Genomic DNA, 17906 nt, shown 5'->3' on the forward strand with positions numbered 1-17906 from the left:
GTGTGTACTAGGGATGGCAAAGTCTAAAACATGAAGCTTCCCTAGTCCATGAGATCCCAGTATATCACTAACAGGCTCAGAATTTGCACAATGTGATACAGGAAGCTGTTCAAAAAGGAAAGAACAGAAGTATTGCATCCTGTTTTGTTTTCCTTAAATGTGATTGATTATTCGCTATGATCCTGTTCTTCCCTTTTTGCAAACAGTGGGATGTCACTTATTTTTTTCACAGAATATACATTTTAGAGACTGTAGACTTTTTAAATGTTGGAATTTTTAAAGGCTATGGGATTTAGGAATTTGAAAGTGTTTATGTTATGATTAACATGAGACTCTGAGGAACATGGATGGAAATATTTTGTTTGATAGGAATGTATTATAAAATTATGAGTCAAATGAATAATTTCCCCCAAAGTTACTTTGGGTCAGGTTATTTTATCCACTTACTAGAAAAGAGACACCACCACCCTGTTTGCTGCTCAAAATGAAAAGAACCCAGATTGTCAATTCATGGACATCTACTAGACCTTTAACTTGAAATACATTTTTAATTGTGATCTATGAGACACAACTTTGAGTCTTTTTCTGTGTCACTAATGTATAATTCCTTAATGCGTTCATCCCTGCAACCATGTACATAAAAGCTCCAAAAAATGGACTTAGTAGATTGTCTTCATATATATCAGCATACTGAGTCATACTTAGTTTACAAGGAAGAAGTTGGAATGGAAATATTTGAGAAGTGATGGAATGAAGAGAAAAGAGGGGAAAGTGGTGTAATATCTTTTAAATAAAATGTATAGCAATATATTTTAAATAAAAAGTGGGGCTAGAGAGATGGTTCAGCAATTAGTAGTAGTATTGGGGGTTGTTACAGAAGACCAAAGTTCTATTCCCAGAAAACACATGGTAGGTAACCATTTGCTGTAACTCCAGTCCTGGGCATCTCCTGTTTTTTTTTTTTTTCTGGACTCTGTAGATACTGTTCACAGACACATGTAGGCAAAACTCTCACATAACTAAAGTTAAAAACCAGTTAAAGCCGGGCGGTGGTGGTATACGTCTTTAATCCCAGCACTTGGGAGGCAGACTCAGGTGGATCTCTGTGAGTTCAAGGCCAGCCCGGGCTACAGAGTGAGTTCCAGGAGATGCACAAAGCTACACAGAGAAACTTTGTCTTGAAAAACCAAAAAAAAAAAGGTTAAAAACAGAAAAAATAAAAAAAAAATTCTCTTCAGTGGTTTCAAAGTCCCGAGACAGACAGCAGACAGAGATAGTTAGAATGAACTCCTTTTTGTCCTGAATGGAAGGAGCTGTGGTCTTCTTCAGAGCCAGCCACCACAAAGCAAAAGCAGCCTTGTGAGCTGAAAAAAGCTCAGCGCAGCCATCCAATTAAGAGCAGTGACCACAGTGCTAATAGGTGACTTTTCCTTGAAGTTTCTGTATTTGTGTTCTCTATCTTTTCTATCTGTGAGAATTGTTACATTGGTATGTTGTGCCCAGATCGTGACCCCCAGAGAGACCACCGAGGACAAGCATACCAGAATGCAAAAGCAAGGTTTATTCTGTTTAAGTTTACAAGCTGTGGCAGGGAAGCTCCTTCCAATGCACTCACTCATAGCAGTGAGGCCTGGAGGAGCTTGCCCTTTCTTTGTGAGGCTAGTTCTTAAAGGCACAGACCACGTAATTCATTCCCCACAATCTGCCTCCCTCTCCTTGGTTAGTATCAGTTTCCTTTTTTCAGTCTTTCATGTTATCTTCATCTTTCGTTTGTTCAGCAAATGTGTTAGGAGTTTTACGAGCTCTCTCCAGCCTTTGAGAAGTCTGGGATGTTTTATGGCCAATTAGCCCCTACCAGTTGGCCGAATATCCTGACTCTGTGTTTTTAAGTCCCTGTAGCTGATATCACCACCTGGGAACTTGAAAGGGGTCTAAGTTCTTATCTATACTTAGGAATCCTGGTTTAAGCTTCTCTTTGTCTGTAGGGCATAGAGTGGGGTTTTTTTTACTGAGGTTTCACAGGTACAGATATCTTTTAGTTCAAACATCAACATTAACAGGTATCATAGGCTCCAAAGCAATCTACTTTCATAGTGTCTTTTCTACAATTTTCAGCTAAGACCTTGTGGTACACTCTCTGTGAGTTTGAGAAAACTATGTTGTATACAGTGAGTTCCAGGACAGCCAAGTTGATCACACAGAAAAACCCTGTCTTTAAAAAATAAAAGAAAAAAATAATATTAATTATACTACTTAAGTAATTATAGTAAACTAGGTTATGGGAGACAATGGGAAAAAAATCACTGAAGACCTTAGAGAGGCATGGCTTGCCCTCATGCTTCTTGGCCCCAAACACCTAGGTTTTTCTCTCTGTTGAAGTACTTTCATCTGCATCTACTCCACAGAATTTGTCATGCTCAATGGAAGCATCTATGTTGTTTTAGTCAACCACCAAAGAGAAAGAGAATGTGAGAGTCCTTAAGGGTCCTTAAGGCTTCTGAATAACATCTGTGCTGAGCTTCCATTTGAAATGCCCAGCTGGCTCTGCTGGGTGTAGCAGGTTAATTCAATCACATACCCATATCTATACTAAAGTCCTTCATGATGCTGATCTGAATGCATGGGAAACGAACCTTCGGTTTGTTCTGCCTCTGAGAGCCAATAGTGCTCTTTATCTTGGCTCTGCTCTAGATAGAACAGGGAATGCGGTTTGTGGAGGAGGTCTGTGCAGTTCATTCTGGTGAAGGCCGTCCCAGGCCAGGGTGGCCAGGCTCAGGGTCTCTGAGGGGTGGACCACATGGGTGGGAGACCGTCATCTCCTCAGAGTGTGGACTTCCTCACAGCCCCGTTCTGGTGAGGCTGAGGTGAAGGCAAAGGCTTCTTGGCAGCAGTCTCCTCTTAGGCCAGGTCTAGTGAGGGCTAGGGCAGTCTTCTCAGAGCCTGGAGACTCCTCACAGCCCAGTTCTCATGAGGCCGTGATGCCTGCTGTGAAGATCCAGGATGGCAGGATGCAGTTCTGAAAGAATGATTATAGGTTTTCCTCCAAATTGTTATAAGCTTAACATTTTCTGTATTTCTTTACTTCATCTTAGTGCCTGTGGGATATGCAATATCCCTTTTCTCATTCCTTATGTGAGTAAGTTTAGTATTCTGTCATTTTTCTTCACTAGTGTGCCTAGAGATTTATCAGTGTTATACAGATATGTATCTTTCTCTTACTTCTTGTCATATTTATTTTCAATTTATTGAATTTTAAAAATTGATTAGAGGCTTCTTAGTCACTTTTTTTAGTATTTATATAAAATTTATGTCACATATTACAAATTACCTAAGTCAGGTGTTAAGTATTTCATACCTATAATCCAAGCCCTTGGGAAACAGGATTCCATGAGTTTGAGAACAGCCTGGGCTCCACACGTAGCCCTGGCTACACTGGGCTAAGCTACAGAGTGAGATCTTATTGTAGAACATACACAAAAAATCCAAATGTATTCACGTTCATATAAAATCATTTAATGTTTTAGTATTTTTCTAGTTATGGTTTAGCTTTATTCCATAAATTTTGTTATCTTTTATTTCCACTTCGATACTTTTACTCTCACTATGACTTTATCTTTTAATCTGTTTATTATTTTAAGAATGAAATGTTTAATTTTCATTTATTGGGGATTATTAAGATACTATTCTGCTATTAACTTATATTTTAATTTCCCTGTAGTCACATTGCACACATCACTTTATATCGGGTCTTTTATGTTTATTTAAACATGTTTAGTATCTTGTAACATGGAGTGTGTTGAAAAGTGACTTGTGTGTTCTAGACATGTTGTCTTAAGCTGTCGTTTGAGGAGGTGTTCTGTAAATGTATGTTAGGTGAAATTGATTGACAGCAGTGTTCATGTTCTCTTTGTCCATAATGACTTTCTCTGCTTCTTTCTTATTTTCTCTTTTTATAGTACAAGAACTTAATTTAATTATAATTTTAATTTTTTTCTTATTACCCAATCTTATCCTGTGGATATATCAAGAGTAAAATGGAATTTTCTGTTCCAAATGCATCATCTTTAACCCTTGTTATATAGGAACTTTTGTTCCTATGTCAAAATTGCACTGAATTATTCCATATGTTCATGTTTTTTAAAAGTCAAAAACCTCATTCATTTGACTTCTTATTGTTTAGCTCATGTTAACAAATGGTAGAAAGTGAAATTTGATTTTTTTAACCTATGCATATTTTCTTTTTTTTATTGATTCTTTGGGAATTTCATACCATGTACCCCAATCCCACCCATCTCCCAGTCCCTCCATATCTTCCCCTCACTCTTTTAGAGTCCCCCCCCCACAAAGCAAAGAAAAGGGGAATATAAATGAGACAAAATAAATAATAATTCAAAAGAAGAAAAAGTAAAGCACTTCACTCCCCGACCCCCATCTTTCCCACCTCTCCATCATCTCTCCATCATCTTAGTGGCATTGGGAGCTGCTGTGTCTCATGCAGGTCTAGTATTGATGGTGTACTGAAGCCAGGGGCCTTGAACCTGACCAACATCTCATTACACAATGAACATTTGCAAGTGAAGCTGTTGGACTTTCCCTCCTTTTGTTCTGTCGACTCCCATCTCCAACTTTAATTGTGGATTTGTCAGTTTCCATCCACTTTCTCAACCAGGTTGGAGGATTCGTAGTTAAATACTTTTCAAGTGGAGTGTTCTGTCTGCCTGGAAAACTGATCCCTTTTCACCGCATACATGTATATTGTAATATTTGTGTTATTCATAATATATACTTTCCCTAGTAAAACTTATTGTTCAGCAGTTTACTTTGGTAGTAACATGGGTACTAGGACATTTTAAAGAACCCTGCCTTTTCCTGCCTCCTTACTCAGGCACTCTGTCCATACATTTGTTTTCTATTCATCATAGAGTGAAATCCTTTGTGGTTGTTTATCTAGTCTGGCAATTTCTCCCATCTAGACCTTTATGTTTAATGCAATTACATGGTTAGTTTGAGTCTTCTATCTTGATAGTTTTAACTTCACGGGTTCTGTCCAAAATGTCTTTCTGTGTCTGCTTTTGGGTTTTTTATTCTATTTATCCCCTCACCTAGCTTGTTATTCAGACATCTTTTAAAAAAAATAATAAAAAAATTAATAGCTGTTTTTCAGGCTACGAAACTCAGAGCTCCTACCTTGGTGACTTATGTCAGAAGCTGCCAGAACTCTGAAGCTCATCTATTGTGTGGTGTGTCAGCCAGACCAAATAGTAGTTTATAGTTTACAGATTATTCATGCCAAAATTTCTGTCTTTTGTTATGGTGGACTTCAAAGCTTTTGTAATCTTTCTTAATTAAATATACATGATGAATGACAATATGGTGATGGAATTTAGGCACACTGTAACTTTCAGTGACTAAAACTAATGAAATGCTAAGAAAGACCTTACAATGTTTAAATTGTATGCAGATTTATTTCCATCAACTTTATACAACTCAGATTTCTTACGTGGTCCAATTATTTTATATACTGGTGTTAATCTTTTATGATTGTAGGTTCCAGAATGACCTTATAGTTCTTATAATTTATTTAATTACAATCCTTTATTCTTACAACTGAGAGTGTAAGAATGAACTGACATCATGTATAGCATACATGCAACCCTCTCTGCCTCTCTGGTTCCATAAAACTCAACAGGGAAATTTTGAGAGAATATTTTAAAATTCCACATATGTGTTTATAGGGGTAGGTATGTGCACAGGAGAGCAGTTCCCACAGAGATAAGGAGAGGCTCCAGATTTCCTGGAACTAGGGATATTGGTGTTTGATTATGAATCACTGTGATGGGTGATGGGAACTGAACTCAGGTTCTTTGAAAGAGTACAGTGTGTGTTTTTCAGTGAGGCCAACTCTAGCCCCATCATTCAAACGTTTTAAGAGAAGTTTAGAAGATAGTAAAAATGTAGTCATTATGTTTAGTTTTATAAAAATCTATAAGCCCTTATGCATATAAGTAATTCTTTTTCTGTTTTGTTACTTCTAAAATTAATCTTATTATTCTGTACATATTAATTATACAAAGTCACTAATTTGTTCATATACATCTCCTCACTACCATGTTATACTCCCTCCATCTAAAATATGTGCCCTCACATTTCCTCAAAAATTTTCCTCCTACTATGATATTTTTTCTAGATTCCATTTATGAGAGAAGATATGGGATATTTGTATTTTGGAGAATTGTCTATTTCTTAAGTTTGATGATATATAGTTGCAGCAATTTTGTTGAGACTTATATAATTAATTTTTTCTATAGTTTTTCTTTCTTTATTGAATTATCTTGCATTATTTATGCATATCATGCTTTATCCATTAGTGTATTGGTGGTCATCTACACTCATTCCATAAATCATCTGTGTTCTAGGTAGCACAGTGATAAAAATTACACACAAACTCACATACACACATATACATGATTCAGTATAGTGAGTTCACTTTTAGAAGTAGGCACACCCAGGAGTGACACAGCTGGTATGTCTATGTTAAATTTTCATTCATAACCATCATTGTAGCATCCACAGTACCCAGGATGTTTATTTTACAATAAACATGGCATATATGCTTTTTTTTTTTTATACTTTCTATGTAGCATTAAAAATTAGATTTGGGGCCGGGCGGTGGTGGCGCACGCCTTTAATCCCAGCACTCGGGAGGCAGAGCCAGGCGGATCTCTGTGAGTTCGAGGCCAGCCTGGTCTCCAAAGCGAGTTCCAGGAAAGGCGCAAAGCTACACAGAGAAACCCTGTCTCGAAAAACCAAAAAAAAAAAAAAAATTAGATTTGGTGAAAATTGTAATCATTAAAAGGACACTTAAAGCTGGAATTATGGGGCAATCTAAATATTATTCACCACCAATGGATCATTTGTCCTCTTCTGTGTTTACATTGTTTCTTATTTTACTAGTGTGAAAATGGGTCTGGGGACCCAAGAAAATGACCACATAATCTGTAGTGTTTGAGCCAGGCTATAAGTCCTGCTGCAAATTTATTTTAATGCAAGTGGTTGCCATGCCTTCCTTACTCTGAGTGGTCAGAGCTTGACCTCATATTAGTGCATGGCTGGTTCCCTCAAAGTGGTCCACTTGGTAAGCAGAATGCACTTGTGAGTACCTAGTTTAACATTGCACACATATTTGTATCTCACATGTATGTTGGCATTTGAGATACTGTCTCGGATATGGTCATTATGAAAAATTGTTTTCAGCATACAGAAAATGAAACTCTGTTCTTTATCTTCTACTGGAGCCAAACACCAGTCCTGAAGTCCTTGATGAAGCAACCATTTAATTTTCATCTCTTCTGTAAGCACAGCTCCATCATGCCCAGTGAATTGGCCATAATTTACTGCTTCTCTCATACATATATTTTTGTTTCTTTTTTTAATAAGAATTTTTTTCATTTTATATAACAACCACAGATCCCCCTCTCTTCCCTCCTCTCGCCTTTCCAGAATTTCCCCCTTCAACCCACCCCGTACTCCCTCCTCCAAAAAGGTAAGGCCTCTCATGGGGAGTCAGCAGAGACTAGTCCATTCAGTAGAGGCAAGTCCAAGCCTCTCCCTCTGCATCAAGGCTGTGCAAGGTGTACCACCATAGGTAGTGAGCTCCAAAAACCAGCCCATGCACCAGGGATGGATCCTGATACTACTGCCAGGGGGCTCCTTAAGCAGATCAAGCTAAACAACTGTCTTGATTATGCAGAGGGCCTGGTCCAGTCCCACAGAGGCTCCATAGATGTTGGTCTAAAGTTCATGAGTTCCCTCTAGTTTGATTTGGTTGTCTCTATAGGTTTCCCCATCATGATCTTGATGCCCCCTTACTCATAGAATCCTCTTCTCTCTCTTTGACTGGACTCCCAGAGTTTGGCCTGGTGTTCGGCTGTGGATCTCTGGATCTGCTTCCATCAGTTACTGGATGAAGGTTCTATGATGACAGGGTATTCACCAATCTAATTACTGGACTAAGACAGTTCAGACACCCTCTCCACTATTGCTAGTCATCTAAGCTTAGGTCATCCTGATGGAGTCCTGGGAACTTCCCTAGCACCCAGTTACACCCTATCCCCATGATTTCTTCCTCTATCATGGTATCTCATTGCTCTTCCAGTATGTCCCTGTTCCAGATCGACCATTCTGTTCCCTTATTTTCTCATCCCCAACCCCCTACACTCCATCGTCCCCCTCCTCCCCAGTTTACTCATGGAGATCTCGTCTGTTTCCCCTCCCAGGGTGATCCATGTGTCCCTCTTAGGGTACACCTTGTTACCTAGTTTCTCTGGAGCTGTGGGTTGTAGTCTGGTTATCCTTTGCTTTACATCTAGTATCCACTTATGAGTGAGTACATATCATGTTTGTCCTTCTGAGTCTGAGTTACCTCACTCAAAATGATATTTTCTAGTTCTATCCATTTGCCTGAAAACTTCATGATGTCATTGTCTGTTACTGCTGCATATTATTCCATTGTGTATATGTACCACATTTTCTCTATCTACTCTTCTATTGAGGGGCATCTAGGTTGTTTCCAGGTTCTTGCTATTACAAATAATGCTGCTATGAACATAGTTGAGCATGTATCTTTGTAGTATGACTGAGCATTCCTTGGGTATATGCCCAAGAGTGGTATAGCTGGTTCTTGAGGTAGATTGATTCCCAATTTTCTGAGAAACCTCCATACTGATTTCCAAAGTGGCTGTACAAGTTTGCATTCCACCAACAGTCGAAGAGTGTTCCCATTGCTCCGCATTCTCTCCAACATAAGCTTTTATCAGTGTTTTTATCTTAGCCATTCTAACAGTTATAAGATGATATCTCAGGGTCATTTTGATTTGTATTTTCCTGATGGCTAAGGATGTTGAACATTTCCTTAACTGTCTTTTGGCCATTTGAGATTCTTCTGTTGAGAATTCTCTGTTTATATCTGCACCCCATTTTTAATTTGATTGTTCAGTATTTTGATGTCTAGTTTCCTGAGTTCTTTATGTATTTTTTAGTTCAGCCCTCTGTCAGATGTGGGGCTGATGAAGATCTTTTCCCATTCTATAGTCTCTCATTTTGTCTTATTTACCGTGTCCTTTGCCTTACAGAAGCATCTCAGTTTCAGGAGGTCCCATTTATTAATTGTTGCTCTCAGTGTCTGTGTTACTGGTGTTATATTTAGGAAGTGGTCTCCTGTGCCAATGCATTCAAGACTACTTCTGCTTTCTCTTCTATCAGGTTCAATGTAACTGGATTTATGTTGAGGTCTTTGATCCACTTGGATTTGAGTTTTGTGCACGGTGACAGATATGGATCTATTTGCAGCCTTCTACATGTTGACATCCAGTTATGCCAGCATGATTTCTTTTTTCCATTGTATAAGTTTGGCTTCTTTGTCAAAAATCAGGTGTTCATAGGTATGCAGATTAATGTCAAGGTCCTCTATTCAATTGATTGTTCCACAGGTCATTTTTTTGCCAATACTAAGTTGTTTTTATTACTGTAGCTCTATAATAAAACTTGAGGTCAGGGATGGCTTTGCCTCCAGTGGTTGCTTTATTGTACAGGATTGTTTAAGCTATTCTGGGTTATTTGTTTTTCTATATGAAGTTGAGTATTGTTCTTTCCAGGTCTGTGAAGAATTGTGTTTGGATTTTGATGGGGAATGCATTGAACCTGTAGATTGCTTTTGGTAAGATTATAATTTTACTATGTTAATATTACCTATCTATGAGCATGGGAGATTTGTCCATTTTGAGATATCTTCTTCATTTTCTTTCTACAGATACTTAAAGTTCTTGTCATACAGATCTTTCACTTGCTTAGTTAGAGTTACCCCAAGGTGTTTTTTATTATTTGTGGCTATTGTAAAGGTGATGTTTCTCTGATTTCTTTTTCAGCTCATTTATCATTTGTATATAGGAGAGCTGCTGGTTTTTTTGAGTTAATCCTGTATCCTGCCACATTACTGAAGGGGTTTATCAGCTGTAGGCGTTCCCTGTTAGAGTTTTTGGGGTCACTTATGTAGACTATCATATCATCTGGAAACAGAAAGAGTTTGACTTCTTCCTTTCCAGTTTGTATCCCCTTGTTCTCCTTTTGTTGTCTTTTTGCTCTAGCTAGGACTTTGAGTACTATATTGAATAGATATGGGAAGAGTGGACAGCCTTGTCTTGTTCTTGATTTTAGTGGAATCACTTAAAGTTTCTCTTCATTTAATTATATGTTGGCTGTTGGCTTGTTGTAAACTGCCTTTATTAGTTTTAGGTGTATGTTCCTTTTATTCCTGATCTCTCCAAGACCTTTATCATGAAGGGCTGTTACTTTTGAGACTTGTTTGTTCCTAAAACTATCATTTGAAATCAAGATTTGGAGTTTTATCAGGCTAAACAGAGTGCAGTATAACACCATTTGTATTATGCTATGTCCATATTCATTGGTTACTCAGATGAGAGCTTGGATCATATGGTGAGTAGCACATCCTGGCATGCATGTATTAAGGATGGTACATCTTGTAAATAAAATGTATGTGTTCCACACAGTTGGTACTCAGGATATCAACTTATATCTGAAGTTTGAGAGTCTAAGATTTTCAACAAACATTCTTCCGTGTGTCTCTTTTGAGGCCTTGATTGACTATAAAATATCAAGTTCTGGGATCAGAGTTCCCTCTAAGTACCAGATAGATATGTTAATGATGTCCATTTGCTTTCATCTGTAAGGGAGCCATTGGCTCCATTGAGAACATGGTATTTCTGGCTCCCTTGTGGTTAGGGTGTTGGATGAAGAAGAAAATATTCTGCCCTCACATCCTTAATGTTCAGGGCTTCTGAGTTTAATTCTTGCTCAGTAGGCTGCAGGTCTCCACTGATAGCAGTTTATGGTCAGGCGTGTTTCTCTTCTTGGATTGACTGGACTCCTTTCACACAGGGCTTGGTCCTTGGCTACTTGATCAGTGTTTGGTCTAGGAAGAGTTCTTCATTGTGGTTGGAGCAGGCTCCATTTAAATTGTCTCTTCAAATTGGACTTCTTACGGTCAACATTGTCTGACCACATATCTCTCATTGGGTTGGCAGGAGCTCCCTTGATTTTGGGGTTTATGGTTTCTCTTCATCAAGGTCTGTGGTTGGCCTGTAACATTTCCACTTTTGATTTTGCCTGGTTTGTTCTTTGAGCTTTGTATGAGCTCCAAATTCTTCCCAGTCAATATTTTCCCCAGACCTGCTTCTGCATTTGGTCCTTGGTGTCTTCAGAATAAGGATTAGAGCTGGGTATGGCTATTTTCTTGGTTTTCTCTAGGTGTTCTTTCTTTAAGGAGATGGCCCAGTTCCCCTTCTCTTCTTTATTAGGACCCAGATTCATAGTGAGGACTGGACTCAGGCGCACTAATTTTCTCGGTTTTTGCCTGGTCTTTTTCATCCTTAAGGTTATGATGTGGCCCACATCTCTTCTTCCTTAGGCCCATACTTCATCAGGGTAAGGATTATAGGCAGACAGGTTTTTTTTCTTGCTTTGTTCTTGGCCTCTGTCATTTAGGAGAATGTCCCAGGTCGTTTTCTCTCCTTGTTTTGTCTAAGGCTTTTGTCAGGGTAAGTGTTAGGCCCCTGTGTTTCCTTTTCCTGCTTTGTCCCGGCCTCTCATTTGAGTGATTGTTCTGGGCCCACGTCCTTCTTAGTTTGGCCCAGTCTTCTTCAGGGTCAGAGTTATGCTAAGGCCAACTTCTCATCTTGGTGGGGGCACTGGCTTCAGTCCAGGTAAAGTTGAGGCATGGATATTCTCCTTTTCTTTCTTTGAGCAAGGTCTTTTTCTTCTGAGGGATAGTGTAGTACTAATTTCCCTTTTGGTTGGGGCCAACCTTCTTCAGGGTCAAGATTAGGTATGGCTATTCTTTTCTTTTCTTTTTGTTGCATTTCATTTTGTTACTTTTCTTTCTCCTTTGGTCTTGGCTCTTCCATTTAATGGACTGGCCCAGGGATACCTCTGTTTTTCCTCTGGGTCAGAGCTTATTCAGCTTCAGGTTTTGGTGCAGGCCTCTTTTAGGTCAGGGTTTGGCAATTTTATTCTTAGGGTTGGTCCCTGGCCTTTCTGGATGAGGGAAAGCCATTGCTAAGTTAGGCTTTATTCCTGGTCTTCATCAGGTTCATCCTCAGGCCTTGGAATACTTTTGTCTTGACATCATGGTTTGATGGTTAATCCTGGTCTACTTTCACTTTAGGTACTTAGCATGGGCTTTTTCAGGGACCATGTTGGCCTGGGCTACTTTCAGGGTATGGTGGTATCCAGGCAGTTTTTGTGTTAGAGTGAAGCCTGCTTACATTGATATTCTGGGACTGTCTGGTACCTGTTTCTCTTTAGCATTGAAGCAGTGGATACTTTTGAGTCCAGGTTTGTCTGAATCTACTTTGTAATTTGTAATTAGCCTTGGATTATGCTCAGCCTTTCTGAAAAAAATAACATGTGGATATTGATAGAGGACTGTATTTATTGCCCTTCCCTTTCATCTCAAGTATATTAAGAGGAACATTGTCTTTTTCCAAGGGAAATGGCTACAGACACCAGCACACACAGCAGAGACTCCAGATGAAATGATCTACATATTACACAAACAGAAAGGGGAAGTAGGGAGGAGACAGTGGTGCTTGGGAGAGTCCTTGCTGCTGCATTGGTGACTGTGGCCATGGTAAAGAGGCACCATGGGCTCATGTGAAAAATTGTGGCTTCTCAGTAAAGATACCAAAATAGAGTCCCGACAAGGTCTCTGCTACCTTTCCTTCCTTCTGTGGTCTGCTCCCATGAAGGCATATCACAGACAGTTAATATAACAGCAGAGGCTGGTCCTCCATTGATCTAAGGCTGACTTGTTCGGCACATGACGGTTGTGCAGACCTTCTTGTTGCCTCTTGTGCAGTGTGGGCATGGTGTCCCCTCCTGTATGTCATTCATGGCATGCACTATGAGGGTGCTTCTTTGGTCCTTGCTATGGAAACACTTCTCAATATGTCATTTGACTTCTGCCTTGACAACCCTTGGAACAATGAACCATGCCTTAGTGATCCCTTTCAAGAAAGCTCCTTGTCATGTCCATTCACTGATGTGCGATCAGGTCTTCCCACAAAGCATGTCTGCACTGACAACAGAAATTGATTCCTGCTCACATTATTACTGTTGTGAATCACAGGCCACTTTAATAGAGTGAGCTGCCAACCTGTCAAGGGCACACATGTAACCATGAAAGTGATTCCTTATGGAAAGTCACAGAGGCCAGGCCTCACTGTGCTCAGGGGAGCACAAAGGTGGTCAAGCTATGCAGATGTGTTTGGACTGGTAATTAGGAAAGGTGCCCGAAGGCCACAGTTATCATCATTGCTTGGGGACAACTTCCCATCCAATCATCCTCTTCTACTACAGAAGTTCACTGCTGAGAAGAGGAAGGTCATTGGGGATGGGGCAGACTCAGGCCATATGTTCACAGTTCAAATACTCGTCTATCATTTCTGAGACTCAATTTATCATCAAGATTATCTTATCATGAGGCTTGTATTGTGTCATCTGCAGTAACTGGGGCTTAGGGAACAGAGCTGTTTGAAATTTGCCCTCCAGCCTGTCCCTTCACCAATATTAAACACAAGTTGAAGTGGGATTGACCAGAAAGCAGAAAGCCATGAGGCTTTCCCTACCTCCTCTCATCATGGTATTGATGACTTCTGAGGCTGTCACTCACTGGATAGCAGTGTAACAGCAGTTCATCCTGTCCCATTTTGGAAAGTAGAGTCTTGGGACAGGTGCTGACTCTGCCTCAGCTGTTGTCACCTTTTCTAACAAATGCTAGTGGAGATTAGTAGTACAAAATAATGGACATATCTCACTTTGAGCAAACCCCTTCCCAATCTCCCATTGTCCTTTGCCTTCATGCCTCTCTCCTTCCCTGAAAGTTTATCTCTCACAGCTGGTCTCAGATTTCCTGCAATACTTCTAGTTCAGACTCCTTAGCGTTGGGTTTCCTTTTTATTTATTTATTTATTTATTTTTACCATGGATGCTTTTTTCTTGCCCTAATATGACATTTAACGATAGTGGGAAGGAGGCATCTTAGAGATCTGAGGAGTTAGTCAAGGTATCACAGTGTTCCATTCCTCTATCTTATGAGGATGAAAACATACATTTAAGAATTGTATCATGCAAAAAGAAAGAAAACCAAACTTAATTAACATGTTTTCTACTGGTCCTCAACCAATAAAATCTCAGTTATAAATGAAAAACTCTTGGGAATTTCTTCCTGTTATCTCTAGATGCAGCATTGTGCTATCCTCAAAGTCAAACAGTGTTTAGGGAGGGTGGCCTCAATAAAACCAGGTATCTAATCACAGACTTGAAATGATTTTCCTGTCTGCAGCAGCAGAATCCGGAAGAAGAGAAATTATACAGTTGCCCAGCAGAGATGCCTCTTTGCTGTCTCAGCCTGGAGGCCTGTGGTAACAGTTACAGTAGGAACATCCCACCTGGAAGTCTTCCAGTGGACATCATTGTATCCTGAGAACCCACAATTTCCTGGTCCTCACCAAGTTCTGGATAGCCAGTAAGTGTTTTTAGTTTTACTTGTTGGTGATGATTTACTATAATCTGAAAGTGCAGTAGAAGAGGAAGGAGAAACTGAAAACTTACATGTGCTTGGTGTCAAATGTTATCTGAAGGGCTTAATATGTGACATAGATTGTAGATATCCATCTAAGAAAGGTCCTGAAACATCTACACATTGTTAGCAACATCTTAGACAACATCAGTATTCTAGAAGCATGGAAATTCCATGCACAAAATGCAGCATGATAAAGCATGCCCCACCCAAAAGTAATAGTGCCACTAGCCCATCATAAAGGATGAGGGCACCATCATTGTTGTGCCACCATACACACATGCTTTTTCACACACTATACTCACATATATGTGCCCACATTCATACATTTAAAAACATGTATTTGTCTACACATTTGTATGCACACATACACACACATACACACACACACATGCAGACACATAGAAATATACATTAAATTAATTAGATGTACAATTAGATGTACAATTTCAATATCTAGAAATGAATATCAAAACTTCCTTCAACACTTTTTTCTATAACTGTATATCATTTCAATACTTTAATATTAATCTTATTTTTTTTTAATTTTTCTCACCTGAATAATGCAGTCTTCAATATATATAAGTCATGAGGTATCATTCTCCGTGATGGTATTGGCCACTACTGTCTCTATCTAAAACATCTTCTAGTTGCCTAGAAGTCGAGTTGTTAATTCCTGCTTGGACTAGTTTATATTTCTGTGTAGACTTAGGAAACATTTATTACACTAGGCTTTGAAGATACAGAGGTAACTAGGGTGAGTAGCATGGGAAGGGGATGGCTTGGGTGGGCTGACTGCATGTGCTGGGAAAGTTCTAGTTAAATGGGTGAAAAGTCATGTCTGAATTAATAGGAGGCAAAAAGGCAGAACACAGGAGAAAGATATTTCTGACTCTGCATGCTGCTACTCAGTGTAGAACAACAGATCAGCTCTTACCCACTGCATGACACATGGCTGTCCCAGATTTCTACTTAGCATGGTGAAATGATTGTCCTTGGCTTGCTCTACAGTGGTGTCTATAAAGATGATACAGGTCTAAAAGCATTTGTAACAAATACAGCTAAATGTACAACCCCTTACAAGGTATTCTGCATCAGAGCTGGTTTATACCAAAGTCCATGCTCAAAGGGTCGTCCAGAAATAGAATTCTTTCCTGAGGCCATTGTTCTCTGTGATTATGTTGGATACCTACTGTCTTAGTTAGGATTTCATTGCTGTGAAGGGACACAATGACCAAAGCAACAATTATAAAGGAAAACATTTAATCAGGTGGCTTACAGTTTGAGAGGTTTAGTTCATTATGATCATGGCAGGACATGGAGGCATGCAGACAGGCATGGTGCTGGAGAAGGAGAAAAATGTGGAGATGAAGCTACATCTTGATCCACAGGCAGCAAAAAGTGCTCTGAGACACTAGGCATGGCATGAGCATAAGAGATCTCAACCCTCCCCCACTGTAACATAATCTTCCAAAGGCCACACTCTCTCCAACAAAGCCACACCCCCTAATAGTGCCAATCCCTATGAGATTATTGGGGCTTAATTGCATTCAAATTAACAAACCTCCAAGATATCCTTAGAAGGCATAATAAAACAGATTATGGTGGGGCTAATAGAAGTTGTTTTTGAGAGGAGAGTACTTTTTTTAAAAAGAGGAGAGTCTTATCATTTGTTTCTACCAATCTTAGGTTCCTTTTTAGGGACTCCACAACAAAACAGAGATTAACAAAAGAAAAGCATATTCACTTACCTAGTGCAAACTTTCACAGCACAAGTCTTCCTAAGGTAGGAAAAAAACCACCAAAATTGCTTCCATATGAGATGATTTTTTCAAGATTGTTTTCATCCAGAATTGTCATTCCATAGAATATCCTGTGCTTAAGAAGTAACCCTTAAATGTGCATATTTTCACATAATATTAAGTAAATATTCTAATTTACAATTGAAAGAGTCACGTACTTTAAATGTACATTAATAGCAACATTTTGACTTCACTTAATCAGTATCAAATTAATTAAATGTAAAAGCATATAGTATTGTTGCTCAACCATTGAGTGAACAAGGGAGTTGGGAGAAGACAAACAGCATCATCAGCTGCCATCCATCCCGACCTCACTGTCATTTGCCCTGGGGTGACTCTAACCCTGAATCCCAGACCCCCGTGCACCCAGCCAGGCACCATACTCATTTGGAGAGTTCCCTCTTAGACCCAACTTAATGAGCTTCCAGCTATCAGGAAAAGGATGGAAAGAGGTATCTCTCACTGAAACTGTTTGATACGTATGAAAGTATAAGAGCAACTGCTACCACTGTACATGCCTGCGCTGTCTTTGAACAGGTCTCATTCCCTGGTCTATGCCACCCCTAGTCAGGCTACCAAGCATGAAAGACAAGAACAAAGCCTTTGACACCAACATCTCACTTGTGCCTAAAGTCTCAACAGGAAGAACAAGCAAACAGAATTAATCCATCCCCAGAAGTCCCCATGCCTCATCCAAATGGCAGCCACCACAAGCTTCACAGACTCCTGCCAAAAACTGTCCCAACAGCCCCAGAACACTCCTTAGGTTAGAAGTGGGGTAACATCCCACGTGCAGGTCGAGTGATTCATGGAGCACATGGAGATGGTGAAACGGCATCAGTCCTGCTGTGGAGATTATCTCAAGAGGAATTACTGACCCTGCAGGCTGCTAGAAACCAGAACAAGGCTACCAAAGAAAGAGAGTCTTCCAAACACTCATCTGGTCTCATATCAGGCTTCTGTCCCCAAATTCTACAATGTGTAGGGACAGAGGTGCACATGGCCCCAAAATTATGGGCCCTTACTCTAGATTTCATTATGGTCCTGATCCTTGGAGTGGGCTACAGCGTTCATGTTCACCAGAGTTCCTTCCCTACCACAAAATGGTGCCTTTATGTATCTTCCGTGTTTCCTAATACCCTTACCCTTCTCACCTCGGGGACGTTTTCTGATACTCAACTCCTGGTGGGCTCAGTCATTTCACCCATGCGGCATGACATTGAGCCGTGGACATGCACCATGGCTCAGGGCCAGCACTCTGTCTCTGAGAGCATGTAGTAGACCGGAGCTTTTGTTCTAGAGTTGATGGAAAGTGGAATGTTATGAAACGTGTGTCAAAATGAAAGCAGTAGGAGTCAAGCAGATGAATGGCAAATAGTGAGGGCTTTTGGATCATGTCCTCTCTGTGTGCCTTCATCAGTCTTCAGATATGAGGCTGCACCTTTCCTCCA

The 17906-nt window shown here is 39.8% G+C and overlaps 1 protein-coding gene across 1 annotated transcript in view; it reads left to right on the forward strand.

Moving 5' to 3' along the window:
* LOC128095953 (disks large homolog 5-like) overlaps positions 1-17906 on the forward strand; it is a gene marked incomplete at its 5' end in the record, with an annotated part of 115604 nt that overhangs the window by 47363 nt on the left and 50335 nt on the right. The window contains one exon of the mRNA XM_052714938.1: positions 14417-14599. The remainder of the gene's footprint in view (positions 1-14416; positions 14600-17906) is intronic.

The sequence above is a fragment of the Peromyscus californicus genome, unplaced genomic scaffold (assembly GCF_007827085.1).
Source record: "Peromyscus californicus insignis strain IS unplaced genomic scaffold, ASM782708v3 Scaffold_54__1_contigs__length_277627, whole genome shotgun sequence".
NCBI classification, from domain to species: Eukaryota; Metazoa; Chordata; class Mammalia; order Rodentia; family Cricetidae; genus Peromyscus; species Peromyscus californicus.